The sequence below is a fragment of the Loxodonta africana genome, chromosome 1 (genome assembly GCF_030014295.1).
Source record: "Loxodonta africana isolate mLoxAfr1 chromosome 1, mLoxAfr1.hap2, whole genome shotgun sequence".
Lineage (NCBI taxonomy): Eukaryota > Metazoa > Chordata > Mammalia > Proboscidea > Elephantidae > Loxodonta > Loxodonta africana.
This window is the reverse complement of record NC_087342.1, coordinates 47096642-47106478: the sequence shown is the minus strand read 5'-3', so window position 1 is coordinate 47106478 and position 9837 is coordinate 47096642. Positions and strand designations below refer to the sequence as shown.

General features: G+C 48.2%; 1 long non-coding RNA gene across 1 annotated transcript; it reads left to right on the top strand.

Annotated features, from left to right (window-relative positions):
- The first annotated feature begins 521 nt into the window (after positions 1-521).
- Positions 522-7925, top strand: LOC135230587 (uncharacterized). The gene is made up of 2 exons (XR_010321158.1): positions 522-2319; positions 2458-7925. It is a non-coding gene; the product is annotated as an uncharacterized LOC135230587 (long non-coding RNA).
- The last annotated feature ends 1912 nt before the right edge of the window (positions 7926-9837 follow it).

Here is a 9837-nt window from a genome sequence, read left to right as displayed (position 1 = left end):
CACGTCTGGGCTCTATCTTCTGCTGTCTTAGCTCCATGCTCCATGATCTGCGGCCATTCTCACCCACACAGGCGCTCAGCCTAGTCTCCCAGCCCCCCAGGCAAACAGGGACAGACTCCCTACTTCCCAGGCTGAGGGATTCTGACGGAGAACATGTACTGTGCCTTCTTTTGTGTACCTCCAGCTTTGCAGTTACCGGCACACAGGGAAGGGCTCAGGAAGAGTCCACACAATAAACCCATGAAGCAACAGAGTGATTGCTTTTATCCGCCTGTGAAATACAGGTGCAACATTTACTTCTTCTGCTCTCTTGTCTTTTTTTCATGATGATGAGGTGCTGTAGCACAGAGCCATTCCCTGGCAGGGCCGGGCCATCTGGTCCAGAGAGCTGTATGCTAAACTCTTTCTTGTAGATGTGGGGGCTTTGCCTTTTTGGCGGCCCCTTTGGCTGGGATGGGATGTGGTTTGCGTTGGTAGGGTATAGGTGGGTGGGGTGGGGGGGGGGGCACACGTGTCTTAGCTCTCTCATACCTGGCCTGACCTTGAAATTTCCAGTTTACCTGAGACACAGCCAGGCTTGTGGCTGAGCCCTGAGCTGAAGCCAGGGAAGGCTCCACAAGCATTTGGCTTCCAGCTTGGTCTAGATGGAGGCTGTTTGCATCTGTCAAATGCATGGAGCTCAGCCCCATACCTCACCTCGGTCTGGCTCACCTCTGCCTTGGAGCTCACTCTGTTTCTTCACCTGGTGAACACCTTCAGTACAGGCAGCGATCAGTCTATTGAGATAACTGTGAACTTCTTCTGTGAACTGAGCACTTGACCCCCACACTGGAGGGCAAAGGAGTGTCAGGAGGCAAGTTCCCTGCCACCAAGATACTCTCCCACTTAGCAGCACTGAGTACCTGACTAGAAGCAGGACCATGTGGTGTATTTCCCATAGAATGGATTGGTTTGTTCTCAGTGACGAGGGGTTATTTTTCATGAATATCACTATTATCCAGAATTTGTCTTCCTCTTTCAAGTTTCTTCTAGAGAAAAGTCTGCCAGTGTTTGTTGAGGAGGCGCTAGTTTTTTTTTTAATTTTTTATTGTACTTTAGATGAAGGTTTACAGAACAAACTAGTTTCTCATTAAACAGTCAGCACACACATTGTTCTATGACATTGGTTAACAACCCCAAGACATGTCAGCCCTCTTCCTTTCCAACCTTGGGTTCAAGGAGAAGCTAGTTTTTATTTTCTCTAGCCAGGGGTTGTGGCGGGGTCTCTAAGGTGGGCATGATGGGGAGGGGAGGGCTTTCTCAGGGGTGGGCTGGAGCTGCTCCTAGGGGCTCCCATGGGCTGATTAAGTACTCAGAAAAATTTGTTGGCTGGTTGGCCATGGTAGGGGTATTTACACCACGAAACACTACAAATCAGGTTGTTTTCATGGCTTTTCCCTCCCTTATAAAAAAAAAAACCCGTTTCCATAGAGTTGATTCCGACTCAGGGTAACCCCACGTGTGTTAGTGTAGAACTGTGTTTTATGGGGTTTTCAATGGTTGATTTTTTGGAAGTAGATCGCCAAGCCCCTCTTCCGAGGCACCTCTGGGTGGGATCACACTGCCAACCTTTCAGTTAGTAGAGGAGTGCTTAACCTTTGTGCCACCCAGGGACTCCTGGGGACAGGGAGAGAATGTGAAATAATCCATAGTACATAGGCCCTTCGTGGATAGCGTACAGCTGCTGTTGGTGCCTGGCCTAGAGGCCCTTCCTGTGCCCAGTGGCTGCCGCCAGTGATCGCCAAGAGCTTTCCCCTACAGCCTTCTCCAGAGACTTGCCATTGGCTGAAGGGAGACTGCCTGGCCCGGAGAGGGCACACCACCCCTCCTCCCCTTCCCATTCTAGGATACGAAAGCCTTGCCGCAAGGTGAGAGGCCTGTGTAAGGGTTATAAACTGCCAATGCTTAAGACCTTAGCATCTTTCAGTTTTCGTAACTTAAAGGAAGTTAGCAAATGCCTGAGAATAGAATAAACCCTTATCATTATAGTGAAACGATAAAAGTTTGGATTATTTTCCTTCAGTTTCCTTTGTGCAGCAAACCCTGAAAGTATTCATTTCAGAAAGAAACAAGTTGCTATTGAGTCGGTTCCAGCTCGTGACGACCCAATGTGTGTCAAAGTAGAAGTGTGCTCCAGAGGGTTTTCAATGGCTGATTTTTCAGAAGCAGATCTCCAGGCCCGTCTTCCAAGATGCCTCCAGATGGACTCAAACCTCCAACCTTCCAGTTGGCAGCCAAGTGTGTTAAATGCTTGCACCACCCAGAGGCTCCATCAGAAAAGTAGGTGTAATCCTCACCCCTCCCACCTCTAATGCCCGGTGACTAAGAGTTTTGGTGTGAAGAAATGAGAATTCCTCATACTGTCTCACCTAGTCTTGTCAACATTTCCTTTACCCTAATTCAAATTCCTTTCTCCAGCTCTCTTACACACGGGTAGGCTCCTTTGGAAAGATGACTCTGGAGAGGTGATGTTTGAATTAGAGCAGAATGGCTGAAAGGAACCAACCATGCAAAGACTTGGAGGAGGAGGAGGAGGAGGGCACGGAGTCCCCGAGCACGTCTGAGGAGTGGAAAGAAGGCCCAGGTGACAGGGAGCCTGGCGGGAGGAGGTCATACTGCTCTGTGGTGGCACAAAGTTCTGTGGCATGTTGTAGGTCGCAATGAGGAGTTTGGGTTGTTTCTAGGCATCGCCATTCACAAACACCTTTCCTATAAGAATAACTAAAACTGGTATTTCCTAACATATGTGACGAACAGTACAAAATACTGCTCATTTCTCCAGGTCTGTGCACATTGCAGGGTCCCAGCTAAATCACTGGAGTTCGAGACAAATGTGCCACTACTGCTTGCTGGGGGCGAGGGGGAGAGGGAAGGGATGGATAGGATAGGTGGAGCCCAACCATTTTCAGGGCAGTGACACTATCCTGCATGATACCCCAATGGTGCACACATGACATTATAATTCATCCAAATCTGCAGGACTCTGCAACATAAAGGGTGAACCCTAGTGTAAACTGTGGACTTTAGTTAATAATAGTGTATCAATATTGCTTCATGAATTGTAGCCAATGTACCAGGAAGGCAAGATGTTAATATAAATAGAGAAAACTGTGGGGGCGGAGGGAGGAGGTGTATGGGAACTGTTTGTACTGTCTGCACAGTTCTGTATGCTCTAAAAGGTAAAGCCTAATAATAAATGAATAAATGTGCCAGGACTCCTGCTTTCAGACCCACACACCTTCGCCTCTCATAGGTACACAGCCCTCAATCGGTCCCATAACTTGAAATCTCAGTGTTCCAACATCATGGTCAGTTTCAAGTGGCACACACGTGTCTGTTCAGGCTCATTCTCCTGAAAGGAGGTGTCAGGTGTTAGGGCCATCAGGGGTCAGCGTGGACTCCTCCAGATATCTCAAGGGCTGTTCTTGAGACTTGCCGAGGGGAAAATGAGCAACGGTCAGAGCTGGTTTATCAGGCTTCCAGCCTGGATCAGAGTCTCCACAAAAGGTTGCTTTATCCAGATGCGCTGAAGGAGAATGTCTGGTGGACACCCTGGGATTCGGTCAGTGATTGCGATGGAAATCAGACAGTCTTACATAATTTTTTTTTTCCAATTCATTTTGTCCTCTTGTTTATCAAAATGGCTTCTTGGGTACTTTCCATGAGCTCGGCACTGTTGTGGTGCTGGTGTGACAGGTATAAAAGGCAGTCTTTCCTGGGCTAGAGGGGATGCCCTGGGAGGTGTTAATGGGTGTGTTGATGAAGTCCTGCATGACTCTCCGAGTTGTCTAGCTCCCCAAGGAGAAGCTCCAGCAGAGGGGCATCAGGTATAGAAAAATTCTGGCCTGCCCGAGGAAAGAGTCCTCAAGCAAGCTCTGGAGAGATGAGGCCACAGGGGCTGGATCCTGAAGAGTCTTGACTGAGTTTTGCTTTTAGTTTGGAGGCAATGGAGAACCTTGGGCATTTAAAATAAGGAAATGACATAATCAGCCTTATATTTTTAGTATATGATTCTGGCTGTGATAAGGGGGAAAAGGGATGAAGGGCTTAGTTATTATTGGTACTAATAAATTACCTCAAGCTTAATGCCTTAAAACAACCACCCAGTTTTCTTTGGGCCAGGAATTGAACTGCTTAGATGAGAGGATCTGGCTTGGAGTCCCCCGGAAGGTGGCAGTCAAGATGCTGGTTGACTCTGCAGACATCTGAGGCTTGACAGGGTCTGGATACCCATTTCCAAGGTGGCTAACCTTCATGGCTGGCAAGTTGGTGTTTGTTGGTGGTGGATTGCCAGTTCCTTACCGTGTCAACCTCTTTCCAGATTTCTTGTATGTCCTTGTGACATGGCAGCTGGCTTCCCTCGGAATGCGTAATCCAAGAGGGCAAGGTGGAGGTGGCAATGCCTTTTATGACCTCACCTCATAAATCACATACTGTCACTTCAGCCACATTCTGTTTGCTGGGAGAGAGTCACTAAGCCGAGCCCATGTTCAAGGCTACAGGAGACTCCACCGTTGGAAGGGAGGAGTGTCAAAGATCTGTGGACATGACTGTGGTGGTTTGAACATAAAAGATTATTTTGTAATCCAGATGAGAAAGGAAAAGGGATGTAATCTACCCCTAAACAGTGAGAATAGGGGGCAGATTTCAGAGATATTAAGATTCTAAAATCAACAGAGTTTAGAAACTAATTGCAATTAGTCTGAGCTGGGGTCATCTAGGGGAGCTGCATTGTCAAGGAGGAAGGGTATGGTTAGGACATGCTAACTATGACATGCCTTCTTACAGTTAAATGGGTATTTCAAACAGGCAGCTGTGCATCTGGGCTTGTTTGAGAGGAGCTGTCTGGTGGGATGAACCTGGGGGTTATAGGCATGAAAGCTGTGGATGTAGATGAGACAACATAGGTAAAGGGGGGAAAAGGAAAAGAGCTAAGGTCACAGGGTAGAGCTCTGGGGAGGAATTCCTTCATTTGGCAAAGGAGACTGAGAATGAGGCAATCAGGGAGATAGGAGAAAAACCAGAAATGGTGGCCTCATGGAAGCCAAGAGGAGGGGATGGGCTCCTGTGTTGCCACCACTGAAAGGTCTCATTGTAAGATGCTTGGGTTTGGCGATATGGCAGTCACTGATGACCCTGGCCAACGTTCTCCTGTGGAGTGGGTGCAGGTCAGACTGGAGAGGTGGGGAAGTGGATATCGACTGTGTTGACATGTGTTTCAAGAAGATTGGTTGTAATAGAAGTGGTAAAGGGCAATAAATGGAGGTTTTAAAAAATGTGTTTTAATTCTTATGGGAGGGCTGCAGTAGACAGTTCAAGAAGAGGGAGAGAGGGGAGGAAGAGTAAAGTGAGGCCATGGAGGAGCAGCCTGCTTTGTCCTTTGGTGGGATACTTCCTCCTTTCTAACAGGAAGGAAGAAGATGGGGTTGGGGTTAGGTGATGGGTATCTGTAGCTCTGATGTTCCCTCAGGTGGCTTCTAGTTTTGGTTATGAAGTATCAGGCTGTGTTAGTGGTACTCAGCTTTGGCCACACGTTAGAATCACCTGGGGGACATTTAAACCTCCTTTATGCCCAGGCTGTCCTCTCAGGGCATCAGTATTTTTGGAAGTTTCCCATGTAAAACCAGAGTGTAGCCATGTGGAGGACCCCTGAAGTGGGTCACTCCTGAGAGTGAACTGGGAGGAGGTGGGGGCAGTCAGTGGGCCCGGGATAAAAGGACGGTAGCAGAGTGTGGGAGAAGGTGATGTCAGGGTTTTCTGAGGTAGGTGACCATGGAGTTCCAGTGGTAACTATCTGCTTGGTTATGTGGTCATCTCCAGGAGAGCTACCTGCTCGGTTGCAGGTTTCATGAACAGTAACCTACTCAGTGCCGTCGAGTCGATTCCGACTCATGAACAGTAGGTGGTGTGAAAATCTTAACCTCTGTGCCTCAGGTTTCATTGTCTGAAAAATGGGCGTAACGGTACCTACCTCATAAGAATGATGTAGAATTAAATGAGGTAATGAACATAAATGTATAGCACAGCTCATTGGAAAAGAAAAAGTTGCTGTTTAGTGGACTCTGACTCATGGTGATCCCACATGTATCAGAGTAGAACCATGCTCCATTGAATTTTCAATGGTGGATCTTTCTGAAGTAGATTGCCAGGTCTTTCTTCTAGGTGGACTCAAACCTCCATTCTTTCTGTTGGCAACTGAATGCGTTAGCCTTTTGCACACCAACCAGGGACTCCTGAACAGCTCATAGCACAGAGTAAATGCTCAATAAAGTTTACTGTTGGCATTAGCAAATAACCTTGTTGACTAGAATGTAGGACATGAACAGGAGAGTAATGAGATAGGACTGTAAAAGCATATTTCTAGAGAAGAGTTTATATAAGAGGCCATGAGGACTTCAGGTGGGTTTTGAGTTGGGGATGATTTAGAGTCTACTTTTGGAATCCTGGGGAGGAAGTGGGTTGGAGAACTGTGGCAGATTCGGCCACTTTGGCTGTTGTCACAGGGCCATGGTGCCATGTTCCATTTAGATTTCATTTTGCTTTTCTCCTGCTCTGTTTGGGCCAATGTGTAGTGTTAGACACAAATGATGACATATTATATTCCCACCCCTGGACCTGACTGGGGCTGTACGTAGGGATTAGGGACAGGGAGACCTAAGGCTGTGTCCCGCAGAAGGGGCTTTCTGCAGGGGGGTCTGTTTCTGATTGTTCTTATCATCCCTGCTGGTGTATTTACCCTGTCTGGCTACTGGCTGGGAAACCCTGGTGGCATAGTGGTTAAGTGCTACAGCTGCTAACCAAAGGGTTAGCAGTTCAAATCCACCAGGCACTCCTTGGAACTCTATGGGGCAGTTCTACCCTGTCCTGTAGGGTCGCTATGAGTCGGAATCGACTCAACGGCACTGGGTTTGGCTTCTTTTGGTTGGCTACTGGCTGAGCAGGCAAGAAGGAACACATTTTTCCAAACTGGTTTCAGCATGGCATTCTCAATCCTATTGAAAGAAGCCCCATGTCCTGATGCAAGGAACTCTGGGACCCATGCTGGAAATGAGAGAAGTCATCTCAGAAGGCAGCACCTAACCAGAGTGGCTTCTTGTCTCTGGGGCACGGAGTCAAGGAAGTGACGTGTGCTCAGTGTACATTTTTGCAGCATGACCTTCAGCCATGGTAATCATTACTGTGGTAAATCCTGCCCAAGAATGTAGGGCTATGGGGTAGTAAAGAACTCACTCACCCTGTACCACCAGTGGCCTCTGTCCTTGTCGACCAGATGGCTGTCTTTCCTGCAGAGACTACATGTCCCAGCACGCATTGCACACCGTCCCAGCATGCATTGCCGCGTCCCCTGCTGAGAGGCTGGGAAGCTCTTCATCACCTCCCCAAGGCTGAGGGATTCTTCCTCACCTCCTCCAGACTGAGAGGCTCTTCCTCACCTCCCCCAGACACGGCCCCCCTTATCTTCAGACAGGCTGACAGGTTGCCACACAGGTCCAGTCCTAGGCAAGTGCGTTGTTTCAATGCCATGGTAGCGACCTTTTTATTCCTGATGGCTTCTTTACTCCGTGACGAGACAAGCAAAGCAAGATTTTAGCAGAGAGTACCACGACGGATCATTTGGTCAGGGACCCTGGCAAGCCTGAGGGTTTTGTCAGATGGGAGCTGTAGTAGTGAGTAAAAAAAAGTGAAACCAGATGTGCTTCCCTCCCGTGGCTTCCCATCCACGCCGGGGCTGAGGGAGGAGGCTGTAAAAGTGTCTCAGCCCTCAACTGCCGAGGCCCGGATTTATGCGCCGGGTAACCCTGCACCATAAATCCACCGCCCTCACCGAAGCAGCAGCTTCCGACCGGCCGGGGCCCAGCTGTGGTGCTGACCGGAGAGGGCGGATGGGCAGAGGGACACGGGTGAGGAGCACGTGGGCAGGAAGCCCGGCTGGGATTCAGCAATATAGCTTTTCAAGAATTTTTTAAAATGGGCAAACGTTTTTACAAGGTTGGCTCGGAGTGTGGCCTTCTTAGGAGATGAGCCAAACCGTATTTTGTATTTTAGCCTGAAAAAGAACTTGATTTCTTTTTGGAAAGTACTGGCACATGCGAAAGAACTAATCGGGAATGGAACCCACGTAAGGCAGTGTTTTCACGGCAGGTTGAAGTACTCCCACGGAGAATAAGGTTGACAGGGGCTGGACCACGTGAGTCCGCTAGACCATCTTCAGGAGCCTGGAGGGAAACATCTGGCTTGTGATTTAAGATCATTCCTAGGCTTGCCGTGTAGAGAAGATATTATGGGAGTGGGCAAGAATGGAAGCAGGGAGACTACCTAGGAGGCTGTATTACTTAAGCCCAGGCCTGTGGTGATGGAGGCTTGGGTCAGGTGGGAGCAGGGAGGATGCAGGGTGGCACATGGACCCAGGGTTGGGTGGGAGGGACCCAGGCTGACCTGGGCACGTGGTGTGAGCGGCCAAGTGGATCGTGACGCAGCTGAAACAGGGAAACGGGAGGAGAATCGTGTTTGTTGAGAAGATGAGTTTGGTTTTGGACATATTAGGTTTGAAATGCTTATAGACATCCATGTCGATGATTTGAACAGATGGCTGGATATATGGGTCTGGAGAAATGAAGGGCGGTCAGGGCTGGGATATAAATTTGGGAGTTATATTACAGACAACATTTAAAAAGGTAGGAACTGAGCTGTTGCTCAGGCCATGCTAGCCCCATGGCATTGACACTGTCGCCATAATCATCATCTGTCCCCTGGATAGAGGAGCATCTAGTGCCAGGGACCTTAGACCAGGCATGTGGACATCTGCATCACTGTTCTCTTGTCTTTGGTGGGTGACATTAATCCATGGTCCTCTTTCAACTGAGCCCAAAGTGACTTACAGTGACCAGAGTGGCTCTTCTGGCTGTTGTCAGCTGCCGTAAAGTCGGCCCCCGATTCATGGTGACCCCATGCACAATTAGATGAAATTAAACACTGCCCAGTCCTGTGCCATCCCCACAATCGATTGTAGATGGAACAGTTGTGATCCATAAGATAGTCATTGGCTGGCTTTTGGAAGTAGGTCTCCAGGCCTTCTTCCTGGCCTGCCTTAGTCTGGAAGCTCTGCTGAAACCCGTTTAGCATCATAGCAACCTGCAGACACCACTGACTGATGGATAGTGACTCTGCATTAGGTGTGAAGGTAAGAAGTCTACCACTGACCCACCACTGCCTCCTAGCAATTAATAGGGGGTCACACATGGCACAAAACTCTCCTACCCTGACCCTGGACAAGCCACATTCTCCATTTTTGTCTTTTGTATCAGCTGGCTCAAATTTTCTCCTCTGTTAACATCTCCCAACATACAGACATTTCTACAGTGGGTAAAACCTTATTATTTTATTATTACACACTAAACACGAGTGATTTTCTTTTCATTTGATCCATGGTGTTTAAAGCGTCGTATTAATTTCTAATATGCTTTAATTACTGAGTTCTGATAAGTGGCCTTAAAAATCATTTCTAGGTTGACACTCAACCAGCTGGTGGCCAGGGTGGCCCTGATCACTGTGGGGATTGGTTGGGATGTTACTCGGTGACACACATAAGAATGCAGGTGGCAGTAAACCATTCTGTTTATGCTTAGTTGGGCCATCCAATTTAGGTTTCATACAGCACTTGTGGTTTGGATTTGTTGGAACTAAATATGTAACAATGCCCATTCAGTGGATTCTTTGTATAAAATGACTCAAAACAGCCTCCTTCCCAAAGAAGGCTGAAAACAGATGCACACTTGTAGAGTTAAAACTGCGCTGGTG